This window comes from Sphaerodactylus townsendi, linkage group LG04 (assembly GCF_021028975.2).
Source record: "Sphaerodactylus townsendi isolate TG3544 linkage group LG04, MPM_Stown_v2.3, whole genome shotgun sequence".
Lineage (NCBI taxonomy): Eukaryota > Metazoa > Chordata > Lepidosauria > Squamata > Sphaerodactylidae > Sphaerodactylus > Sphaerodactylus townsendi.
In genome coordinates this window covers 4,437,682-4,457,021 of record NC_059428.1, presented here as the reverse complement: position 1 = coordinate 4,457,021, position 19,340 = coordinate 4,437,682, and the positions used below count along the sequence as shown (strand labels likewise).

The 19,340-nt window shown below is 50.1% G+C and overlaps 1 protein-coding gene across 4 annotated transcripts in view; it reads right to left on the bottom strand.

Annotated features, from left to right (window-relative positions):
* The window catches only part of GDPD5 (glycerophosphodiester phosphodiesterase domain containing 5), a 152,092-nt gene that overhangs the window by 116,916 nt on the left and 15,836 nt on the right, over positions 1-19,340 (bottom strand). The window contains exon 1 of one of the 4 annotated variants that reach the window (XM_048493780.1): positions 15,274-15,496. The exons of 1 other annotated variant lie outside the window; for it this stretch is intronic. The gene's annotated coding sequence lies outside the window, so the exon portion shown is untranslated. Of the gene's footprint in view, positions 1-15,273; positions 15,497-19,340 lie in introns of those variants that run through there. 2 more of the 4 variants (XM_048493779.1, XM_048493777.1) reach the window with 2 other exon arrangements.

Below are 19,340 nucleotides of genomic sequence, written 5' to 3'. Positions count from 1 at the left end.
TTTGCAGCTGGGAAGGTTCCTCGGTGCAGCCGAAGATCAATATTCCCTGGCACCTTGCCCCGCTTCTCTCCCCGGGTTGCAGTTTTCAAGCTTTCCACCTTTTGGAGGGGGGGGGGGTACCTCTCTGCCAAATATGCGATGCAAAAGCGTGCAACTGCTGCAGCCGTGCATATGACAGGGAAGAATTGGAATTGCCACCTTCGCTGTGACCGTTCTACCACCTGGTTCACGCTTAAGAGGCCTCTTGGCCAAGCAGATCGGCTCACACTGGGGTTCCTCCAGAGACCCAGGGTTGTCAACTTCACCTGGACGCACTCCGGGTGTTACGATCAGGAGCAGCCTTGAGAGATCCTGTCGCTATTCTCAGCTGACACTCCCAAAGCAACCTAGGACAAAGGCTTTCCATCATCTGCTCTCCAATCTGCAAGTTAGCCCAGGGGTCCCCAATGTGGCGCCCGGTGGGGGTGGGGCAGTGGTGGGATCCAAAAATTTTATTAACAGGTTCCCATGGTGGTGGGATTCAAACAGTGGCGTAGCGCCAATGGGGCTGGGCAGGGCACAACGGGGGCGTGGCCGGGCATTCCGGGGGCGGGGCAGTGGCAAGGACTCAGCCGCTGCGCCGGTCCTTGGGAGGGAAACGAATGCACGTAGGAGCAGGCTGCCACGCACGCTGGTACACCTCCTGCTAGACTGCTTCCAGTTCTGCGCGCTACTGCTGAGAGGAGGGGCGTAACTAAGGCAAAAATCACGTGGCAAAATCACCAATTAGTAACCCCCTCTTGGCACACACAAATAATTAGTAACCTACTCTCGGGAACCTGTGAGAACCTGCTGGATCCCACCTCTGGGGTGGGGGCACCACAATACCCGCCAACATAAAGCTGCCCATAAAGCGTTCGATATAAGTGGGCGGGGCCATGAGGGCCCTCGCCCAGCAGAGTTTTGGATTGGATTGGCAAGATTAAAATAAAATGTTGTTTTGTCAGCAGCTGTCGCCACAAGTTTGGGGTGATTCTCTCTCGCTGCCGTTTTCTAAGTGGAGTTTATAAACTACCCCTCTTCTTTCACGCTCTTGGGCTGTCTACCTATGTCTAGCTCCTCCTCTTGTGGCAGCCATTTTGTGGTTGGCTCCGCCTCCTGCGGTAGCCATTTTATAGTTGCACCCACCACTCCGTGTATCAATTTTAAAGGTGCCCACAGGCTCAAAAAGGTTGGGGATTCGTGCTAACTCCTAACATAGGCAGAGAGAGAGAGAGATTGGTAAGTTCTAGCTCAGATGCACTTTGCTCTATAAGCAGGGCAATTAATAGTGAAAGCTTCTCTTGGGTGATGCCCCATTCAGACATCATAAATAATTCCTCTACCCTGGCTCCAATGGGTTGGCCTTTCCCCATGGCTTCTGTGAATGCCTTTGCATCGAACAGTGAAGAACACCTTCCATTAGCGGATATGAAGGGGGGAAAAGCATCGGCACCTTCCTGGAAAGGGAGCAACCGGAATTCAAACAGTGCTTGACGCAAGTCAAAGCAAAAGGTTGCTTTGCAAATGGACAGAGAGGCAATCCCCAGTATGGCGCCTGCGTTTATTTTACTTATTTATAATTTAAATTTAAGAACATAAGAAAGAGCCTGCTGAATCAGACTAGAGTCCATCTAGTCCAGCTCTCTGCTACTCGCAGTGGCCCACCAGGTGCCTTTGGGAGCTCACATGAAGGAGGTGAAAGCAATGGCCTTCTGCTGCTGCTGCTCCCGAGCACCTGGTCTGCTAAGACATTTGCAATCTCAAATCAAGGAGGATCAAGATTGGTAGCCATAGATCGACTTCTCCTCCATAAATCTGTCCAAGCCCTTTTTAAAGCTATCCAGGTTAGTGGCCATCACCACCTCCTGTGGCAGCATATTCCAATGGCAGCACTTCCTGTGGCAGCAAATTTGATAGACCGCCTACACCTGAAGGGGCGGTGTACAACACATTTAAAACCAACAAATAAACACTTAAATAACATAAAACCTTAAAACCATCATTTAAAATCCAGAATTACTAACTTTATATTCCCTCCTACGCACCTGCGGAGGCATTTCCTGGCACCTGCTTCCCTCTCTGGAAGATAAAAACTCAAAAGGGTTGGTTGCAGAGGTGGGATCCAGCAGGTTCTCACCAGTTCCCGAGAGTGGGTTACTAATTATTTGTGTGTGCCGAGAGGGGGTTACTAATTGGGTCTGCTTTTCCGTTAGAAATTCTATTAGAAAGTCCAAAAATCATGAAGTCCTGTTGTTTCCTATGTGGCTGGTTAGCAAAGGTAGAAAACGGGATAATTCTCCCTGTTGGGCTGTTTTAAAAACATGTTTTAGAAATATGGTCAAGTTCCTGGTTTAAGGAAAGTCTCCTTCTTTTGATTTCTAGAAACAAAATTAAGTATTTGAAAGTATTAAGTATTTGACAGGCAGTCAATTAGAGGAGAAGTAGTTGTTTCTGTTGGCAGCAGACAATAGGACTTGCTATAATGAGTTTAAATTATGGACAGAAAGATACCAGCTGGAAATTAGGAACTTTTTTTTTTACAGTAAGAGTTTTTTACAGTAACAGAGAAATTATTTATGCCCCGCCCCCGGAATGCCTGGCCACGCCCCCGTCGTGCCCCGCCCAGCCCCATTGGCGCTACGCCACTGTTTGTATCCCACCACCATGGGAACCTGTTACTAAAATTTTTGGATCCCACCACTGGTTGGTTGACTACGGCTGGCAGCTCTGGATGGGAAAACACCTGCAGATTTGGGGGTTGCGGAGGGGAGGGACTTCGGCATGCGACAATGCCCTAGACCCCGCCCTTCAAAGCAGCCATTTTTTCCAGGGGAGAACTGCCCTCTATTGCCTGGAGATCAACTGTATTAGCTGGAGAACTCCAGGGCCAACCTGGAAATTGGCAAGCGTATTTATAGTATATCCCACTGAGGGCCCTCCCCAAACCCTGGGGTCCCAGACCAGAATTTCCCATCTCAAAACTGGCCCATCTAGTTGCACCAGCATTCCTTTTTAGAACCCTGTTGGGCTTTTATGATCCCTGTTTGTTTTTGCCGCCGGCAGATTCGACGCGGCGTCTCCTCGGGGCCTCTGACGGCACACGGGGCGGGCGTTTTATTCAGCTGGCTCCCTTTCCCCCGATTCTTGGCAACCGCCCTGCCTTTTAACACTCCCTTAACGCGGCAACGTGGTTTTAACATCCTGTTCTCAGATGAATTACAGCAGGCATGGATGAAACCCCGAAGCGTTTGAAGCCGAAGGAGGGGGTGGCAAAGGAGGAAAGAGAAATTGGCGTGCCCGGCTGAATACTTCCGCTTTTCCTCTCTCCTTTTGCCTCCTAGAGACCCACACACACACAAAGACAGAGAAGTCACACTTCAATTCCACTCCACAGTTAAATATTTCCCCTTCCTGTTAGCTCTTTCAGGCCCACAACAACCCTTGACTTCTCATGCCTACTGGCATTTTGTGGACTTCTGCCCCACAGAGAAATAAGGAAGAAGAGGGCATGAACCAGTCCCCGCTCCAACTCTCACCCACTACCCACCAGTAACATGCAAAGAGCTGTTGGCTTGGGCAAGAGCAACTTCATATCCCGCCTTTCTCCCCAAAGTGGCTTACGTCGATCTCTGCTCCTCCCTTCGATCCTCACAACAGCCCTGCAAGGAAGGCGAGGCTGTGCGACTAGCATTCTCGGGTGACCCAGCAAGCGTCCATGGCAGAGAAGGGGTTCAAACCAGAGCTACCATCTGATACACACAACAAGTACGGAAAGCAATCCCAGCGCCACAACCCCTAAAAAGGAAAATCAATTATTCCCACACTCGTAAGTGTGAAATGAAGGCAGTCAAGAGGTTGAGTCATATAACTATTTCTGAGGCGGAGGAGGAGAAACTAAAGGAATTGTCATTCTCTCTCTACCACTAGCCAGGATTCACACAGTGGGGTATAGTACCTAAGAACAAGAGAGACCCCCGTTCAAACCCCTACTCAGCCATGCAGGTTTGCCAGGTGACCACGGCGCAGTCACGCAGCTTCAGTCTGGCCTACCTCACAAGGCTGGTAAGAGCATAAAACTGGGGAGAAATGAACTATGTCTCTGGGGAAAGGCAGGATTTTTTTAAAAAAGAAGGCATATATAAAAGAGAGCGTAATGAGTCAAAATAATACATGTTTTTCTCAGGCTGTAGTAAAATCGCTCTGTTGTTCCTGCAAGGTCTCTTGAGAAACATCGATGGAGATAAGAATGCAGGATAGCACCAGATGTTCAACTAGCCCAGTGGGTTCCAACCTGGGGTACGGGTAACCCCAAAAGCAGGGGTGTAACGAGACAAACTGGAGCCCTGGGCAAAACTGAGTTGGATGCCCCCCCCCCCCCATGGGCGGCCACCCCACCACAACCAAAAAGTTTTTTTGCACCAGGTCATTGGTGCCTGCAGGGGGTGCATTTTTAGACATATCGCCACCAAAATTTCAGCGTATCATCAGGAGACTGCCCTAATGATACTCCCTAGGTTTGGTGCAGTTTGGTTCAGGGGGTCCAAAGTTATGGACCCTCAAAGGTGTAGCCCCCATCTCCTACTAGCTCCCATTGGAAACAGTGGGGGATGGGGGCACCCCCTTTGGGAGTCCATAACTTTGGACTCCCTGAACCAAACTGCACCAAACCTGGGGGGTAGCATAAGGACAGTCTCCTGATGATACGCTGAAATGTTGGTGCTGCTAGCCTAAAAACTGCGCCCCCTGAAGGCCAAAAACGGAAAACCACTAAAAATACCCAAAAACGAACCCAGCATTTTTGGTGCCCCCCACATGGTGATGCCCTGGGCAGCTGCCCACCTTGCTCAATGGGCATTACGTCCCTGCCCAAAAGTATGCACCAGAGCATTTGGGGGTACATGAAAAAAAATTATGTACTAGGTTTGCTAATATGGAAGTATAATTTTAAGGAAATGAGTGTACACTTGTGGGGAAAAAAAGGCTAGAAACCACTGATCTAGTCAAAGTCCTTTTCTGTTCAACACACACTCCAGGAAACCCACAGGAAACACAGGGAGATTGAAGTCTTCCTTTCCCCGCAGCTGGTACAGGTATACTGCTTCAATAAATGGAGGTTCCGTTTACCCAACGTGGCTAAGAGACAAATGCTCCTTTAAAACCACCTAAAATCCAGAACAATCAGAGCTGAATCCAGTAGAACCTCAGGGACCAGAAAGATTTTAAGGGCATAAGCTTTCAAGAGTCAAGACTCCCTTTCTCAGATACTAGTAAGAATGGAGATCTGAGTCTTTATATCTCAGTCGGATGGGAGGGATGTGGTGGTAAGGAACTCTGAATGCAGAGAGACTCAGAAATCTCACACCTTCTCGCTGGGATATAAATCATAGAATCCTAGAGTTGGAAGAGACCCCAATGGCCATCCAGTCCAACCCTCTGCAATGCAGCAACACACAATCAAAGCATTCCTGTCAGATGGCCATCCAGCCTCTCTTTAAAAACCTCCAAAGAAGGAGACTCCACCACACTCTGAGGTCGTGCATCCCACTGTCAAACAGCCCTGGCTGTCAGGAAGTTTTTCCTGATGTTTAGGTGGGATCTCTTTTCCTGCACCTTGAACCCGTTACTCCTGGTCCAAGTCTGTGGAGTGGCAGAAAACAAGCTTGCTCCCTCACCTACATGACATCCCTTCAAATATCTGAACATGGCTATCATGTCAACTCTTAACCTTCTCGTCAACAAACTAACCATCCCCAGCTCCCTAAGTCTCTCCTCGTAGGGCATGGATTCCAGACCTTTTCCCATTTTGGTTGCCCTCTTCTGGACCCGTTCCAGCTCGTCAATATCCTTCCTGAATTGCGGTGCCCAGAACTGCACACAATATTCCAGATGAGGTCTGACCCATGCAGAATAGAGTGGTACAGTTACATCCCTCGATCTAGACCTGATACTCCTATTGATACAGCCCAGAGATCTTCATTCTGACTTGTGACTGTCCAAGGGAACTTTGACTCTCGAACGGTGAGACCCCAAAAATCTCACGGGTCTCTAAGATGCTACTGGACTTGATCCTGCTAACGTGGCGACCCTCCAAAACTAGATTTTCAGACAACAAGCCCAGTGACAGAGTGTTACATAAAACAACCGTTGTGCAAGTTCTTTTCTTTGGCACTGTCGAAGACAAAAAAAGCTGCTTCACACTGAATCAAGACCGTCGGTATCGCCTGCTCTGGCTGGCAGCCGTTTTCCAGGGTCCCAGGTAGAGGCCTTTCACCTCACCTATTACCTGGTAATTTTAGTTGGAGATGCTAGGGTTTGAACCCGGGACCTTCCACGTGTCAAGCAGATGCTGTACCACTGAGCTACAGCCCTTCCCCATGGCTCTCCAGGGTCTCAGGCGAAGGTCTTTCACATCACTTCCTGCCTGACGCTTTTTAACTGGAAATGCCCGGGATAGAACCCGCGACCTTTCACATGCCGAGTAAATGCTCCTCCACTGTGCCACAGTCCCTCTCCACGGTTCTTCAGGTGAGGTCTAACCACATCACCTATTGCCCTTTTAACTGGAGACGCCCGGGATTAAACCAAATACCTTCCGCAGAACAAGGAGGTGCTCTCCCGCTAAGCTGCGGAATATCCCAAAACATTACCCTGTGTTTCTTGCCTGTGAAAGTGCGAGGGCTCAGCATGTCAAAGTGTTGGGTTTTTTTGAAAAATCAGTCCCGCACAACAGGCAAGGAGAAACATAGCCCCGCGCCGTAGATTGCCTCTGAAAGGAAGGCACGGAAATCAAAAGCTTTCGTTGCGAGCACTCGCCACCACACGCAAGGGGAGAAGGGAGAAAGGCACTCAAACTGTAATTATTTTCAGCGCCTAACCTCTACCCCTAAGAAGAGCAGCCCGTAATTAGACTGGCATCTGGGAGCGGCCCGGCGACGGGGCTGCCGCATTTGGCGCATACTTCCTATGCTTGTGCGCATGCTAACCAGGCAAGGAAACCGAGTCACCTTCCCCTTCGAGGAATCCAAAGAAAACAACCACCGAGATTCAGACTCTCGGTTTCTCCGACTGATACACCTGAGCATCAGTCCCGCGGCTTTAGTAGGATCCAGAAGCCATATTTTGACAACGAACAGGATGTGGTATATCCGGGATTTAGCAACACAGAGAGACTAGAAGAGCCGTCTCCCGAGGTCTGTCTCGGGTTACGGAAGGTGAAATCCTTGGCCCATATCTATCCACGTTGTGACATTTTATTATGTACTTCTCGCAGGAGGGACGAGATAAGCCAGGCACAGAAGGCCAAAATCCGGGCTCTTTAACTAGGGTTGTTAGAAAATTCCTGAAGCTTTAGAGATTAGAAAGAGGGGACATCTGCAGGGTATAGTATCTTAGAGCTCACTCTTCAAAGCAGCCATTTTCTCCCAGGGGGGTCTGGAACAGAAGTTTGGAGCAGTAGGGTTGCCAATCTCCAGGAATAGACTGGAGACAGGATTCTCTGGGAGAACAGTTCCCCTGGAGCAGGGGTCTTCAAACTATGGCCCTCCAGATGTTCATAGACTACAATTCCCATGAGCCTTACCATTTGGCCATGCTGGCAGGGGCTGATGGGAATTGTAGTTCATGAACATCTGGAGGGCCATAGTTTGAAGACCCCTGCCCTGGAGAAATAGCTGCTTTGGAAGGCGGATTCTGTGGCATTACACCCCTCCATTCCCCAAACCCTGCCTTCCCCCCAAATCTCTAGTTCAGGGGTCTGCAACCTGTGGCTCTCCAGATGTTCATGGACTACAATTCCCATCAGCCCCTGCCAGCATGGCCAATCGGGGCTGATGGAGAGCCGCAGGTTGCAGACCCCTGCTCTAGGTGGTGGTAGTGGTAGCTTATTTACGGTTAACAACCAGTAAAACAACAATCCATAAAAAGCCGAATTCCAAATCATCTACAAACGAAGAGATTAGAATGTTGAAATATAAAGTCAAACTTATTTTAACATTCCTCTACAGGGATTAAGGGTCTCCTGTACACCTGCTCTCCTGTATTTGTTTACTAAAACACAAAACCGGGCTACATCGCTGGAAACCCTTTTGTCCTTACCCAACAGCAAATAGTTCGATTTCCATTTATTGTCTTTTCTAGCCCATTCAGTCAAAATAGCCCCGTGATTTCTTCTCTAAGCTTGTCATATAAATCTCTAGGTATTTCCCACACCAGAGTTGGTAACCCCAGGGAGGGATATTGCAAAAGAAGGACTATGAAGAAGAAGAAGAGTTTGGATGTATATCCCCCCTTTCTCTCCTGCAGGAGACTCAAAGGGGCTTACAATCTCCTTGCCCTTCCCCCCCCCCCAACAAACACCCTGTGAGGTAGGTGGGGCTGAGAGAGCTCCATAGAGCTGTGACTAGCCCAGGGTCACCCAACTGGCATGTGTTGGAATGTACAGGCTAATCTGAATTCCCCAGATAAGCCTCCTCAGCTCAGGCAGCAGAGCTGGGAATCAAACCCGGTTCCTCCAGATTAGATACACGAGCTCTTAACCTCCTACGCCACTGCTGCTCTCTCTATGACATCTCCGATCCGACTTGTATCCGATACAACGAGCTTTGGCTCTCAAAATCTGATGCCCCGAAAATCTTGTTGGCCTCTAAAATGCTACTACCCTGTTTCCCCGAATATAAGACATCCCCAGAAAATAAGACGTAGTAGAGGTTTTGCTGAAGTGCGAAATAGAAGGCATCCCCTGAAAGTAAGACATAGCAAAGTTTTTGTTTGGAAGCATGCCCGACGAACAGAACACAGAAAAATAAGACATCCCCTGAAAATAAGACATAGCGCATCTTTGGGAGCAAAAATTAATACAAGACACTGTCTTATTTTCGGGGAAACACGGTAGTCACCAATCGAGCTTTTATACGGCTTTTACTTCATTGTCCGCTAATGGTGTGATCCAGTTATACTGCCTTGGTACATATTTTACTGGCCTTCATTGGAACCACTGCTATTTAATTTTCTGGTCACTCGCTTTTAAAGGGGGATTAGACGAAACGTGCATGAATTTGACTCTCCATGGCTATCAGCCTCCATGTTCAGTGACCCTCTCAATACCAGTTCTGGGCAGCGACGACAGTGGGGTTTGCCCTCCATATTTTGCTCGTTGCTGTTCTGCGCCATCTGGCCAACTATCACAGGGTACTGAATGTTGGGCTTGGTTAGGGGTCCACACTTTTATTGAGCCTGTGGGCACCTTTGGAATTTTGTCAGAGATCAGCGGACACCGCCACAAAATGGCTGCCACAGGAGACGTAGCCAGAAACAAAATGGCGGACACGGCTTACCTTCAGTCACACAATCGAGATCCATCGGTGCTGGGATAGCAGCTGCTGACCAAGTCAAAAATTTTAAATATCTGCACCGCCAATCAAATTCCAGTGGCCAACTGGAAGCCATGTTGGGCAAAGTCCTCCTGGCCCTGCCCGTTTTTTCCAAAAACATCTTGTGGTCACTGGGAAGAATTAATCAGATGCCATGGTTCCCACGGGGACAGCATTTGGGACTCCCGGTCTGATCCGGTACACCTACCCCCATGTTTTTAACTTCCCCCAAACCAGTTTGCAGGTCTGTTGACGCTCTGGGGATTCATATTTAGTAACGTGATCCTGCAGGCACCAATACTTACCCCGAGAATATCTCTGCCATCAAATAGCTACATGCATGACACCATTTTCACCTATGCCTCTCCAGATGTCTTCAAGTCAGCTTGTGAGCCAGTAGCGTACTGCCACAAAACAGTGCCCAGGAGTCATGCCCAGTCCCCACTGCCAACCCCCCCTGCCCCCCATGCCAAAAGGGGGAGCGGGGGAGTTCAGCGGCGGGGTTCAGCGCCTCCCACACACCCCAGGTGAATGGGACCTGGGTCATATGCCCCTTCTGGCCCCCCTAGTTCTGCCAGTGTTGAGAGCAAGTTGCAAGGCCAAAAGCTGGCAAGTTCTCAAAGTGGCACACAATACAGAAAGCAAGCAAGGGGTACCTCGGACTAAAAGGAATCTCATCCACTGACCCAGACCGGTAAATGCTGGGAAGAGTTTATGGCTCAATGGTAGAGCGTCTGCTTCGCTTACAAAGGGTCCCGGGTTCAATCCCAGGCATCTCCAGTTAAAAGGACCAGGAAGTAAGTGAGGTGAAAGGCCTCCGCCTGAATTCCTGGGGAACAGCTGCCAGTCAGAGTAGACAATACTGCCCTTGAAAGACCCAGGGTCGAATTCAGTGAAAGGTGCCTTTGCTTGTGTTCAAGTGCGATCAGCCCAGCTTTAATTGGCTTGCTAAACTTTGCTTATGTGAAACAAGAATCTTGCACTTATGGGAACTCAGTTGCCACAAAAGTGATGGCCAGTGGGCGTACATTATTTCTATTTGTACTTTATTTCTATTTATTTACATGTGTTCCTCGCTCTTTACCACAGTTTCAGGCAGGTAACAATAAAAGCCATACCACAGCAAATCAAAACAGTAAAAATCCAACAACAGTAAAATCACAATAAAACCCCATCCTAAAAATCCAAACACAATCTAAAATCTCCTGCATCCACCCCACTCACAAAAAAGGGAGGGGCGTACAGACATCTCGAGACTCCCCCTCCCAGTGGGAATTAGATATACTCATGGATGAAGAAGAAGAAAGAAGAAAGAAGAAGAAAGAAGAAGAGGAGGAGGAGGAGTTTGGATTTATATCCCCCCTTTCTCTCCTGCAGGAGACTCAAAGGGGCTTACAATCTCCTTGCCCTTCCCCCCCACAACAAACACCCTGTGAGGTAGGTGGGGCTGAGAGAGCTCCATAGAGCTGTGACTAGCCCAAGGTCACCCAACTGGCATGTGTTGGAATGTACAGGCTAATCTGAATTCACCAGAGAAGCCTCCTCAGCTCAGGCAGCAGAGCTGGGAAACAAAACCCGGTTCCTCCAGATTAGATACATGAGCTCTTAACCTCCTACGCCACTGCTGCTGAGATATATAACAATGGCCGTCTCCTACGACAGCTATGTGGAACTTCCATTTTCACGAGACAGGGAATTTTGGTACCCTGCCATGGAAGTTCGTTGAGTGGCCCTGGGCCCATCATACACTCTCAGCCTAGTCTACCTCACAGGGTGGGTGTGAGGTAAAATGTAAGAGGAGAACAATGTAAGCCACCTTGGGTCCCCATTGGGAAGAAAGGAGGGTAAAAATGAAGCATACAAACTGTGACGGAGAGATTCTATTGCTGAAGCAAGGAAGTTACACAAGGAAGTCACACAAGGAAGTCACACAAGGATGGTAAAGGGCTTGGATCCCAGGAAATGCCATTCAAATTGGACCAGCAGAATTCAAAAGTTTAGATCTACCTCATGGCAGGGCGGAGTTTTCCTGGGAAGGTGAAAACAAAAGATTCCACCTGAGGGGTTTGACTAGGAAGCATCTCTCTACCAGGGGCTCCTGAGAGAGAGGACAATGAAATTTAAAAGGAACTTGTTTTGCTAAGAGAACTGTACTAAGATTTTGTTATTTTCACTTGAAATAAAAGCTTATGAAACTTAGCAGGCTGGAGTGCTGGATGGGAAAAGAATCCACAAACGATTGCCGGATTGCGCCACCCAATCCACGGGCAAGATCGTGACACAAACTAATAACTAAACTATATGGGGACATTTTGCTGTCCCACACCCTTCCCGATACATTCTGAAGGTATCAGGCTGTCATGGTAAGATACTAAGGGAATCGCCTAGAGGTAGCCTCGATCTGATCCGGCAAAGCTCTTTTCATCTAGCGCAAAAGGCCCTCGAGTAATCCACGGAGCCAAGTTCTTGTCTCCAATCCAAGTTCTCCTAATGTCCCCCACACACCAATAAAAAAAAAAACACCAGCAAAGGCCAAGAAATCAATAAATTACTGGAAAGCTCTGACATTTTGCAACTATTCTGGAAACACCGGATGCTATTCCAGACAGAGTGAGGATTTGCAAGCAATCTAATCAACGTCACCTTGACTGGGTTCACAGCAAGCGCTAGCATTGAGATGGGAGAGGAAACCCATACGCAGGAAGGCCAAACTCTGATCTGTGCCCACTTAGTTTGTTTGAGAGCCAGTATGGTGTAGTGGTTAAGAGCAGGTGGACTCTAATCTGAAGAACTGGGTTTTATCCCCCACTCCTCCACATGAGCTCTAGCTTCTGAATTGAAGATCCCTGAACAACACGCAGGAGTTAACACACAGGGGGGCATCGAGCAGCCTCGTTAGTAGGAGAGAGAGGAAGAAGGGGCAAAAATGGGGTAAAAAACAGAAGATAAAGGTCGTTTCCCCACTTACCTCAACCCCCCTTTGCTGCGTGCTACTCTCAGCGTGCATCATTTCTGGCACGCCTCGGAGCTTCCCGCGACCCACGACGGCTCCTGGCGCGATCAAAAGGCGCATCTGCAAGCATCAAAAAGGTGATGCATTGTGCTGCTTCATTTTGAGGAGCGCCAGGAATGACATGCGCTGAGGGGGCGCAACAGCGGCAGCGTCGGGGCGGCTGCATTGTCGCCGCCCCTGTAGTGGGGAGTGCCGGGGGACCCCGCGCTACTTGGCGACAGTAGCGCGCCGCAGACGGTAAGTGGGAAAACGACCAAAGACCCAGCCGGGTGTGCTTCACCATCAAGCCATTCATTCTTTCAGAAATACAGCAGCCCCTTCAATTTAACATGGTGTGACATAATCTCAACGTAAGGCCTAGTTCACACATGCAGGGAGAATGAGGGGCCAAAAAGTCCCCCCCTGAAGGTGGGAGAAATATATTCTGAAATATTCCCCTGTGTTAAAAGGCGAGAGAACTGGATCAACTTGGCCATCTCTGCTTTCCACTATTTCATTCTTCCGCATGTGTGAACCCAGCCACCGTTCTGCCTAGCTTGGTCTAGTTCAGTCTGGCTGGCCACAGCTCTCCAGCATTTCTTCCCTAGGCCTGCATCTGAGGTATCCTATATGAAGGAGTTGCTCAAGACTCAACCTGCGCCTTGGAGCAAGCAAAACATGTGGTCTGCCACAAACCTATGAGACCCCCTCGAACATCAATGGACCTCTGCCTGGGAGCTGGCGCCCTGCCGATTGTGCCCGGAAACTGACACCTTGCCAATTGTGCCTGGGAGCTGGCGCCCTGCCGATTGTACCCGGAAGCTGACACCTTGCCAATTGTGCCTGGGAATTGGCCCCTTGCCGATTGTGCCCGAAAGCTGACACCTTGCTGATTGTGCCCGGGAGTTGGCCCCTTGCCGATTGTGCCCGGAAGCTGACACCTTGCTGATTGTGCCCGGGAGTTGGCCCCTTGCTGATTGTGCCCAGGAGCTGGCCCCTTGCTTATTGTGCCTGGGAGTTGGAACCCTGCTGATTGTGCCCGGGAGTTGGCCCCTTGCTGATTGTGCCTGGGAGTTGGCCCCTTGCTTATTGTGCCTGGGAGTTGGAACCCTGCTGATTGTGCCTGGGAGTTGGCCCCTTGCTGATTGTGCCCGGGAGTTGGCACCCTGCCAATTGGGCCTGTGAGTTGGCCCCTTGCCGATTGTGCCTGGGAGCTGGCACCCTGCCAATTGGGCCTGTGAGTTGGCCCCTTGCCGATTGTGCCTGGGAGCTGGCACCCTGCCAATTGGGCCTGGGAGTTGGCCCCTTGCCGATTGTGCCTGGGAGCTGGCACCCTGCCAATTGGGCCTGGGAGTTGGCACCCTGCCAATTGGGCCTGTGAGTTGGCCCCTTGCCGATTGGGCCTGGGAGCTGGCACCCTGCCAATTGTGCCTGGAAGCTGACACCTTGCTGATTGTGCCTGGGAGTTGGCCCCTTGCTGATTGTGCCTGGGAGTTGGCACCCTGCCAATTGGGCCTGTGAGTTGGCCCCTTGCTTATTGTGCCTGGGAGTTGGAACCCTGCTGATTGTGCCTGGGAGTTGGCCCCTTGCTGATTGTGCCTGGGAGTTGGCCCCTTGCTGATTGTGCCTGGGAGTTGGCACCCTGCCAATTGGGTCTGTGAGTTGGCCCCTTGCCGATTGTGCCTGGGAGCTGGCACCCTGCCAATTGTGCCTGGAAGCTGAGACCTTGCTGATTGTGCCTGGGAGTTGGCCCCTTGCTGATTGTGCCTGGGAGTTGGCACCCTGCCAATTGGGCCTGTGAGTTGGCCCCTTGCTTATTGTGCCTGGGAGTTGGAACCCTGCTGATTGTGCCTGGGAGTTGGCCCCTTGCTGATTGTGCCTGGGAGTTGGCCCCTTGCTGATTGTGCCTGGGAGTTGGCACCCTGCCAATTGGGTCTGTGAGTTGGCCCCTTGCCGATTGTGCCTGGGAGCTGGCACCCTGCCAATTGTGCCTGGAAGCTGACACCTTGCTGATTGTGCCTGGGAGTTGGCCCCTTGCTGATTGTGCCTGGGAGTTGGCACCCTGCCAATTGGGCCTGTGAGTTGGCCCCTTGCTTATTGTGCCTGGGAGTTGGAACCCTGCTGATTGTGCCTGGGAGTTGGCCCCTTGCTGATTGTGCCTGGGAGTTGGCCCCTTGCTGATTGTGCCTGGGAGTTGGCAACCTGCCAATTGGGTCTGTGAGTTGGCCCCTTGCCGATTGTGCCTGGGAGCTGGCACCCTGCCAATTGTGCCTGGAAGCTGACACCTTGCTGATTGTGCCTGGGAGTTGGCCCCTTGCTGATTGTGCCTGGGAGTTGGCACCCTGCCAATTGGGCCTGTGAGTTGGCCCCTTGCCGATTGGGCCTGGGAGCTGGCACCCTGCCAATTGTGCCTGGAAGCTGACACCTTGCTGATTGTGCCTGGGAGTTGGCCCCTTGCTGATTGTGCCTAGGAGCTGGCACCCTGCTGATTGTGCCTGGGAGTTGTCCCCTTGCTGATTGTGGGACTATCATCCTCGCCCCATAAGCCTCCGTTTTCGCCAAGTCTCTGGCAAGCCCCTTCCAAACTTTGCACATCTTCATCCGAGGCCTCTGGCACAAGCAGTGCCTGGCTCCAGATAATTGCTGCTCTCCTCTGCCTCTGCCCATCATCTCTGGCTCTCCCTTGCAGCCCGCACCACCATCGAACGGGTAATAGCCTGATAATTGCCCGATGCGGGTTGCCTGTTTACAGTTAACGGTCTGAAATATTCGCCCAGCACCGGCAATTTTCTGCCTCTCTCCTCTCTGCAAACCGATTACAGCTCGGGCTGCCTTCAGATCTAGCTTCCCACACACAAACACACACTTCATGCGCCCTTTCCCGAAACTCACATGTCATCTCCATTCAGCGAGACGAGGCCCGACGCTTTTTCCACAGGCCATTCATCTTCAGAAGTTGCTTCTCATCCACAACGTTTGTGAGACGGGCAGGGGACGCTGCCTCTCTCGCTGTTTCGACGGTGGTGATTTTTAAAAAACCATGCACCCGCCCACGCACTCATGGGGGGGGGGGGGGAGGTTACATTATCTCCTAAAACAAACTGGATTCCCAGCATCCAGCTCATTTAAAAAAAGAGCTGTTTGCTTCATCCTACCCTGCCCGGAGCGTATCTGGCAGGCTGATCTAGGTCAGGCTTCCTAAGCTGAAAGCAAAATAAATGACGTGGTTTCGCTGGAAAGCCCTTCAGAAAAGTCAATAAACTCCTTTCGGGAAGCTGGGTAGAAAGAGCAGCGGAGGATGCAGACGGAAGAGCCCAATTCTCACAGCAGGGTCTAAATCCCTGCTCGGCCACAAAGTCCACTAATTGGCTACCTGGACACCGATGGACACCTTTCTGACAGGCCAACCTTACAGGATTGTTGTGATCTGAGATTGCAAATGCCTTAACAGTCCAGGTGCTCGGGAGCAACAGCCGCAGAAGGCCATTGCTTTCACATCCTGCATGTGAGCTCCCAAAGGCACCTGGTGGGCCACTGCGAGTAGCAGAGAGCTGGACTAGATGGACTCTGGTCTGATCCAGCTGGCTTGTTCTTATGTTCTTATGTTGTGATAGTAAAATGGGACATCACCCGTCCAGGCTGAGCATGCTTCTTGAAAGAACTGTGCAGCGCAAGTGTGGAAGGTTTTAAAGCCTGGGTCTCATTTTGCGCGGTGTCTTGAATCTGTCAAGACGTTTTCTAGGACCCCTGGAATTTATTTATTTGTCACACCGATTAGCTGCCTTTTTTCCTCACAGAGCTCAAGACGGTTTGCAGCATAGGTAAAACGCATCACGGAAAATAGGTTACAAGCTCAAAAAACCCAAATTTAAAATCACAACTCAGGACTGCGAGTTAAACCAAACCAAATTTGACAGCTCGGTATTCCAAAGCCCCTAAACCAGTGGTGGCGAACCTATGGCACGGTTGCCAGAGGTGGCACTCAGAGCCCTCTCTGTGGGCACGTGCAAACAGAGTCGCCCCTACCCGCCCCCCCCCCCCCACATCTAGGCTGGCCTGGGCCGCTGGGGTCAATTATTGGCATTAAACCTAAGACTTAGTTTTGGGGAAGCAGTGTAGGTAACCCTGTTAAGCGCTGTTAAACCCCATTGATTTTCATGCAAAGAACTAAAGCGCGATCCTTTACCTGGGAGTAAGCTCGGTTGCTGGCACTGGGGCTTGCTTCTGAGTAAACCCATTGGAAGAGTTGCACGTTTGCTTCAAAGCAAAGCCACCGACTACCACCAAGCTTACTCCCGAGTAACGCACGCCTCGAAGCCAACCTTTAAAAAAAACCACTAAAACCTCAATACTCAGGTTAAATTGCCGTGATGGCCCTTTGCGATAAATAAGTGGGTTTTGGGTTGCAATTTGGGCACTCGGTCTCGAAAAGGTTCACCATCACTGCCCTAAGCCTAGGAAAATGTGACGCTCTTCTCAAAACCAGGAAATGCAAAGCACTCTCCCAAAAGTTAAATGTATTTCCAGACCACCCAGAAAGCAAACTGTTTGGCAGGCATGCCGTGCAAGTCACGCCGGCTCCCCGCAAAGCCTGGAAATTGGCTGTTTCTGCATCCAGCAGACCTAAATGCAAGGTCTGAGATTTCTCTCATAGCAGAAGCCAGAAATTCAAACAAGCCGGAACATGGGATTGGGTGGTGGGAGGGGAGGCAGAGCTGTCAATTCCTGGCTGAGACGAACCAGGGGGCATTCATTGAAAATGCTGGGGGGAAGAATTAGGACTAATAAAAGGAAACACTTCTTCACGCAACGCGTGGTTGGTGTTTGGAATATGCTGCCACAGGAGGGGGTGATGGCCACTAACCTGGATAGCTTTAAAAAGGGCTTGGACAGATTGATGGAGGAGAAGTCGATCTATGGCTACCAATCTTGATCCTCCTTGATCTCAGATTGCAAATGCCTGAGCAGACCAGGTGATCGGGAGCAGCAGCAGCAGCAGCAGAAGGCCATTGCTTTCACCTCCTGCACGTGAGCTCCCAAAGGCACCTGGTGGGCCACTGCGAGTAGCAGAGAGCTGGACTAGATGGACTCTGGTCTGATCCAGCAGGTTCTTTCTTATGTTCTTATGTTCTTAACCTGGAGATTTTGAGCACGGAGCCTGCAGATGGTGATGTTTGCAAGGGGAAAGCTGAAAGGCCTAATGCCATAGACCAGTGGTGGCGAACCTTTGGCACTCCAGATGTTATGGACTACAATTCCCATCAGCCCCTGCCAGCATGGCCAATTGGCTGATGGGAATTGTAGTCCATAACATCTGGGGTGCCAAAGGTTCGCCACCACGGCCATAGACTCCTCCACCTTCCAAAGCAGCTACTTTCTCCAGGTGAACAGATGTGCATCATCTAGAGACCAGCTGTAATAGTGGGAGATCTCCAGGCATTACCTGGAGGTTGGCAGCCCTATTGGGAGGGTCTACTGCCTATTTGTATTTTATGATTCGACTTATATCCCGCCCTCCCCCGTAGGGCTCAGGGCGGCGAACAACAATGGCATAAACATCCAAGAACATAATCGAATCAGCAAACATCAATAAACATGGCATCACAAAATGGCAAAAAAAGTCAATCAGCAGAGCCCAACTGCATACAATGTTAACAGAATAAACAGCGAACATCACAACATTACACAGGGCAAAAACATCAATAAGCGTAACGTAATATAATCATAACAGAAAAACATTAATAATCATTCCATAATAATATCTGCGTACACACAGGTGGCGGATAAAGTCGCCAACTTCTATGGCAATAGGTGTCAAACTCGCGGCCCTTCTGATGTTATGGACTACAGTTCCCATCATACCCTGCCAGCATCATGCTGGCAGGGGATGAAGGGAACTGTAGTCCATAACATCTGGAGGGCCACGAGTTCGACACCTATGCTCTTTATGGCCAAGACTACAAAACATGACGTCCTAAGACTAAACAGTTCATAGCAATGTCAGTACATTAGCCAAGCCTAGTAACTAACCTAACCTAACATCAATCACTATGCTAAGCCTAATATGTAAACAAACTATACCAAACACTAACGCTAGAAACAGCAAGTAATGAACAAACTCACTATGATCTTTTGGAAAGGAGAATGCATCCTACAGCAGCCTGTGTATCATTGACAGATACAGATTTTGTTAAAGAGTTTTCTCCCCGAAGGGCACTAAAGTTAAATATTTCATTCCCAAATTAATCCAGCTGACAAATACGGTCCAAGAGTCGTCCCTCTCTTGAAATCCTGGCCACCGTAGAAGGCTGTGCCAACGTGGATGGTCACACTCAAAGGTTCGCAAGAGTCAGGTTTGCGGTGAGCGTCAACCAGAAGAGTCACACAACTATTTTATGGCCCCCATACCAGCCCACCACACACACAAACATGCAGCAATATAAGGGGTCCCCAATTTTGAGAGGACTCAGGGGATTCAGGGGTCCCCAACTTTTGAGCCTGTTCACATATCTGTGCACATTGCCAGACTTTGCTTTAAAAAGTGCCAGAAGGAACAGTTTATGATAGCAGCGGACGGTGTCTGGTGTGTAAAGATAACTGCTGCACATCAATAGTTTGACATGTGGAGCAACCACCACATGGATTCCCTCCAAGCCATCCTCCGGACTGCCTGTGGTTTATATGCATCAGATCTAAGTCACGGCACACAGACCACTGGTGGGTTTCACATTCCTGATAGACAAAATCTCCAGGAGGCTGGGAAGAAGAAGAGTTTGGATTTCTACCCCACCTTTCTCTCTTGTAAGGAGGCTCAAAGGGGCTTACAAACTCCTTTCCCTTCCTCTCCCCACAACAGACACCTTGTGAGGCAGGTGGGGCGGAGAGAGTTCTGAGAGAACTGTGACTGGCCCAAGGGCACCCAGCAGGAATGTAGGAGTGTGGAAACACACCTGTTTCAC